This window comes from Solanum stenotomum, chromosome 8, assembly GCF_019186545.1.
Source record: "Solanum stenotomum isolate F172 chromosome 8, ASM1918654v1, whole genome shotgun sequence".
Classification (NCBI taxonomy): Eukaryota; Viridiplantae; Streptophyta; class Magnoliopsida; order Solanales; family Solanaceae; genus Solanum; species Solanum stenotomum.
Window position 1 is genome coordinate 15406409 of NC_064289.1, and position 7238 is coordinate 15413646.

Here is a 7238-nt window from a genome sequence, read left to right on the forward strand (position 1 = left end):
TACTAAAATTTGCATACACTCTACTTTTCTCAACTGCTATTTTATGGAAATGCATTGGATATTTTTATGAGTGGAGCCAGGTAAGATGTTTGAACCTGGTCCCTTCAACTTCTTTATATCTTTCTTTTTCGTATTTTAAGTTTTAATAGTGAAAATTCTGACTCAATTACCGAATATATATCATGTTGTTGTTGTTATTGATTTTATAATATAAAAACTATTACTACCTTCATTCATTTTTAATTGTCACGGTTTCTCTTTTTAGAGCCAAATTATAAGAATTTTGACTAATATTTTATGACGTATTTTTTCATCATATTGATGTGCAAAAAATTGCAATTTATAGTACTCTCCGTATAATTTTTGAATATCTATTTTTTTTTTAAATATCGAATTAGTGAAATCTAATTTAATTTTAAAAATTAATCAAATTGACTTTTAAAAAACACAACATGACAATTAAAACTGGACAAAAAAAGTACTATAATTTGTGTATTTTTATGTGGGGTAGATGGGTTGTCGGGTGGTGATGACTTGTGTCTGAAGTTTACTTTTGAAGATAACGGATTTGGCTGTTTCTCTTTAGTTTCCTACATCAATTTAATAGCCAAAATATATTTGAGGACATCATAAATGCTCACTAAACAAGCTCTCGAGTAATTAACAGAGGTGGATTTAGTCTTTAGGATAGGGGTGTTCACGGTTTGGATAAAAATTGATCCAAATCGAAAAATTAAACTAAATCGATAAAATAAAATCGATTTTATTTGGGTTTGGTTTGGTTTGATTTTAGATTTTTGAAAACCGATAGTATTTGGTTTTATTCGAAAAAAACTGAAGAAATAACCGAATCGAACCGATGAATTATATACATATATTTTATTAATATACATACTTAATATATTATTTTTATAAACAATTTTAAAGATTTTATACATATTTTCATTAAAATTTCTTTATGATTTACTTATTGAAAGCAAAAATGCCCAAGATGAAACATTTATCTTATTGATTTCATGTATATGAGTGTCTATGTCAATTCTTTGTGGGACTGAAAATGTTATTGTCTCTTCCTTCTAGACCAATATAGTGAATTTTAAAGCTTTATTGATAGTAAATTTAGTGATTGAAAGTTTAGTAATTTAAGTCATTCTAACTATTTTTCGTTTTGAATGGATTATTGTCACTTTTTTCACATTTTAAATGAATTGTTTCTTTTACTTTTGTGTATGGTTAATAACCGAATAACCAAACCAAACCAAACCAAAACCGATAATCACCAAACCGATAAATGTATAATATATTTGGTTTGGTTTGGGTTTTGATAATTTTAAAACCGATTAAGTTGGTTTGGTTTTGATTTTGACCAATAACCGATCCAAACCAACCCGTGAACACCCCTACTTTAGGATATCGAGTTGATCACGTGAACTCAATATTTTTAGTATAGTAAATAAATCTTAAAAATATAATTAATGGTAGATATGAACTTATAATTTTTAAAATGTAATGAGCTTAATATACTATATGCATTCCTGATCCGCCTCTACGAGTAAAAAATGCAAAAGTATCTTTATGCTAACATATATACTACCTTTTTTTTATCCATTTTTACTTGTTTATTATACTAAATATGGATATTTATTTTTACTTGTTTAGTTTGAAAAACTAAGAAATAATTAATCATTTTATGCATATTTTATTCTTATTATTAAATATTTCTTTTTATTAAAATATTAAATTTATTATATTAAACGTAATATAATAACACATTATTTTATTAATTTATTTCTTAAAGAATATGTCAAGTCAAACATAAATAAATAAAAATGAACGCGGAAGTACTTATGCTTGTGATAACCCAAATGATGATGTAAACAATAACCTAGCTCGAACATAATAATCTTGTACATTAAAAGTGAGTAAATTTTGGGAATAGCAAACCTACAAATCATATTAATGCTCTATAGCTACAGTTTTGCTATTTGAGCTCTATAGCAAACTATAGTTTGCTATAGAGCATCTGATCTGTATAAATCGTGGGCATTTGATTTAATTCGCACACATCTAATTGTATAAAATCGCAGTGATTTGTATAAATTGGGCATCTGTGTCTATGAAAATTGTGTTTGTATATGTATATGTTCTTTGTGTTAGGTTAGACTAGCGAACGAGATTAGGAGAGAGAGGAGAGAGGCGAGTGAGAAAGGGCAGAGAGTGGAGAGAGGTGAATTATACATGTATATCGGTTAGATAATTGTATATATGTAACTACTATGTATATGTATCAATGATTGTGCTTGTATATTTGCATATCATTTGAATTTGTATACAATTGAATCGAGTTAAAACTTTTGTATTTGTATATCAAATCTCTCTCTCGTTTTATACAAACACAAATTGTAAATTGTATTTGTATAATTTGTGTTTGTATAAAACAAGAGAGAGAAAGACAAAAGAGAACTGAGCATGGGAAGATTTGTGTGTATAGGACGGAGAAATATGTATTTGTATATGCAATCTTTCTCGCTTTATACAAACACAAACACAATTTATACATTTGTGTTTGTAAAAGTGAGAGAGGCGAGGGAAAGAATTGAGAGTGATGAGCGAGATTCAGGGGAGAGAGGCGAAAATGACAAAGTGTTTGCTGCAAATTAGAATTAAATGAAACTGTAGCTATAACATTTATTTTGAATTAATAATTTGTTATAGTGCACAATTTTCCCAAAAGTATCATGAATTATTACACACAAACATGAGTATGAAATCACGAGTGACTCTAACGGGATGGAGAATGATCATGAATTTATTGAGTTACCAATATGGATTGTGGTGTAGTGATGAAACTGCTCTTTTCTTAACCATAGATTTTGTATTTGAGATTTGACTATGAAAAAATTCATGTTGAGTGTACAACATACATGTCAAATTTAATTAAAGCTTCAATACGAACACTAACCACAAGAGTTATGATTTCTGGTATGTTCGTTAAGCAACCCAATAGATGGTCGAGACTTGTTTAAAATTAAACATTAGTATAAGTTTTGTGCTTATTATAAATGGTGTCATCTAATTAACGGTTTATTTGTTTTTTAGTTGAGGTAAAATCACAGTCCTGTCCAAATTTCCTCTTAGACCTTAGCATTTTTTTTTTAATGTTTGAAGCAACTATAAATGGATACGACCTCCGTTTACTTTTATTTATTTATAATAATATACAATAGACATTGTATATCTTAGTCCAAATTGCACATGTTTTTAATATAATCCATTACTCATTTATGTCGCATTCTTTTTTTTTTTTAAGTTCATTTAGAAAAGAATGCCATGTTTATTATATTTCAAAATAATTTAGTTTTAAATTTTTTTATTTAATAAAATAATTTATAGTTGCACAAAAATTATTTTAGACTATAAATTTTAAAAAGTTCTTATTCTTAATTATCATTTCAAATTAAATAGTGTCAAGTAAAATGAGACAGAGAGAATAACAAAATGATTATTTGAGCATTAAATGCAAAATATATATACAGCAATAAATGTGGAGAAGTAAGAAAACATGGAGCATTAAATGCAGGGAGGGCAAGAACACATGTTTTCTTGGACTAACTTCCCTTTGAATCCGGGGAAAAATAAACAATATCCATCTTACTTTTAATTCCAAAAAAGTATATTCATGTAAATTCTTAATAAGTAACGATAATAATATGTATTTTTAAAATTAACTATCTTTATAAAATACGATATTCTAATTTTCCAAATGATTTTATTTGTATCTTAAGTATATGTACAAACGAAAGGCAAAGGTGGGAACATGGAATATTAAATGGGGGTTTGGCTATGTTGAAATAAATTTTAAAATATCATATGTTTGATCATATATTTTTTTATTGATATTTAAAATTTGAATATATATTATTTTTAAAATATGAGATATAATTTAAATAGTGTTATATTATTAGAAAGAATTAGAAGAGATTTGAAAAAACTTAATTATAAGATTTTAGATGTTTTCTGAATTCAAAATACAACATTAAATTGTATTTAGAATTTTTATAGTCAGACACTAATTTATAAAGATTGAGTTCGACTTCGAAATATATGTGATGATAGTACCACATAAAAAAAAAAAACCAACTCGACATCTTTTTAATTAAGTAGTCGAATGTTCTAAATTCTAAAGTATCAATTAAATTTAGATTGTTTATGAGATTTAGGATGTGTTTGATATTTTCAGAAAATATCTTTCAATTTTATCATGTTTTATTGATTAATTTTTTTTAAAAAAAAATCTCTAAAATTATTTTTTTAAAATAAGTAAAATAATTTTCCTAGTGAGAATAAGAAAAAACAAATTCTTGAAATATCATTTCATATTGTTTATATCATCTCGTCTCTCTAACACCTTACACCCTTCACCCTATCTCTATAGCGCTTCATCCCCGCGATTAGGGGTGTCAAAATGAGTCTAAATATAGATAATTCGCCCAGAACTTTATGGATTGGATTTAAGATAATTTGAATTGGTTCAATCTCATCTCATTCAAGTCTTAACCCATTTAAAAGAATCTTCAATTGAGCCTAATTTAACTTTCATTTCAACCTGTTTTAAGACTTTTTATTTGCATTGATGTAATGTATGTTCCTATATTGAAGATATGACTTACTATCTATTTTATATCTTCTAGATTTTATCTATCAATTTGTAACTTTTTTTTAAAAAAATAATCTTGTGTTGAAATTGAATTTGTGGTTAATAAACTTAAATAATAATAGATTAAATGGATCAAGACCCAACTCGTTTTTTGAGCCCAACCCATTGAAATCAAATCCAATTTCTAGTTTAATCCATTTTAATATCTTCAATTTCAACCCAAACCCGCCCATTTGACACCCCTACCTATGACACTACATCCCTACTCTTCATCCCCACATTCTATAATATTTGTATATATTTTTAGAATATTACATAACTTGTATATTTTGCTAACAAATATTTTCGATGTAAATATTTTCCTTCGCACCAAACACAGTTACACACCCTCTAAGGACAAAGGCAAGCAAGGTCCTCTCATGATACTACTGTCAACTTACCAATATGTATCACCTGAGTAAGTTACTATCAATTTTAAATTATTAATTAATGGCCATGAATGTGTACTAATTAAATTATATTATTATTCATTTTAAGAGATGTAAATATATTATTTGATTCGTAAATCAGGAATTTTGTGCTTGTGGAAACCTTTTAAGTCTGCCACTACTAGCAGATCCAAAGAAGATCATGCAATATGATTCATTTGTCTACAAAAATATCCATTGGAGAGTGACGCATTATTTTATTGGAGGCAAATAAAAGAATGATTAAAATAGTTCCTTATGTTTGACATAGGTATAAAATAGTTTATTAAATATATTCTCAAATGATTTTAATCCTTTTTTTTTATATAAAAAATCACCAAATTTTAAAAAAAATTGTTGGTGTATATATCATTTAACCTTTAATTAAAAATGAAACAGTCTCATTATTGCATCATAATCCATGGTGATCTTATTTTTATTTTTATTTTTATTTTGTTAAATCCACCCAACATGGATGATAAAGGAGAAGAAATTATCAATAGAAGATTTATTTTTACAAAAGAAAAGAGAGGTCTTAGAGACAAAAGGACAAATTTGAGTGGTCAAATGTTGGAATCTATTTGAAATAGAGGGAAAAATGAACATAGTGTCATATGATTTGGTAGGGAGTGGACCCATGCTAATAAATGGCCGACTGTTAGTTGAACTAAGTAGGTGTTAAGTTTGGTGCCCGATCCAAATTTAATCGGAACTCAATGCGGGCTTTAGACACTAATTGAGAAACAAAAAAAGAGAAAAATTCTTTTGGCTAGAAAATTTGGCCAAAATGGTATTTTATCTATGTTATTTACCTTTTTAAACATTTTTACCCTTTTAACTAAAAAATGGAAAAAAGATTAGTTTATTTTAAAATAAAAAAAATATTATAATTTTTTAAAATTCTGGCCAAATTTTCTGATCATTTAGCATTATCCCAAACAAAGTAAGCTTTTGATCATGATTTCCAGTTTTGAAAATGAAATCGTATTTGATTATATTTTTATAAGGAATATTTTATTTTTACGTTTTTACATAGAAGTTCAAAAGTAAAAAGTAAATTGGAGTATGTTAGTTTGAATTTTTCATAATGAAACACTAATTTTTAAATAAAAAAATAAAAATTATTTTTTTAAAAAATAAATAATTTATATAACCAAAAAAAAAATTGTTTATTTCATACTATATCTTCTGCACTGTATTTTTAAACAGGGAATGTTGTCCATCTGCTTATCTGAGCTTGTTTCTTGCATTGTCTCTTTCTCATATTAAATGCTCAATTTGATCAAGTTTGCTATAAATCAACACCAATTGCCTCCATATACTCTCAACCTTCCTTTTAAAATAAGTATTGTTTTAACTTATTTCACGCTCATTGAAAATTAAAAATTTCTTGATATATATAAATCATATTTTTATATAACTGGCCTATATAATGTGACAAGAAAGAGTTGCTCAGATAGGAAAATCCTCTCTATATAATGCAAGTTTGGATATATCGGGCTAGTAAAATCGTATAGCAAATAATTCAATTTAATTTAAACACTGCAAACTAAATCAATAATAAATATCACTAGACTATAGATAGTGATAAAAGTTGAGTTTTGTTGCAAAAAATAGTTTTTGTTATAAAATAATATATTGTGGATGTCCACTACATCAAGAAGTTACTCCATTATGAAGATAATCATAACCTCCACAACCTCCACCTTTAGAACCATTATTTTTGTAACCTTTCACTTCCATAACCTCCCCATTATATTCATGTTAATGCCATGTTTATAACTAACCTTTTGTATGCCTTTATGTTACACTATAGTTGATAGAGGCATATGGGTTCATATTGTATACACTTGAAGACTTGGAAAAATAAGAAAAACTCTCATCTTTTGTCTCCCTATTTCTATTGCTTTCATTTTCTATATTTCTTGTCTTATTTTCTTTAGTTTTACAACACGTTATCAGTACGAATATTCTACCATTGCAGGATTGAAGCAAAGTAAATAAAAGAAGGTAAATTAATTGTGTTTATTTTTCTCTCGGAAACAAGGTAAATTATTGTGGAATCTATTTTATATTTTACTTGTGAACAAGGTGAATGATTAATATTATTGTTA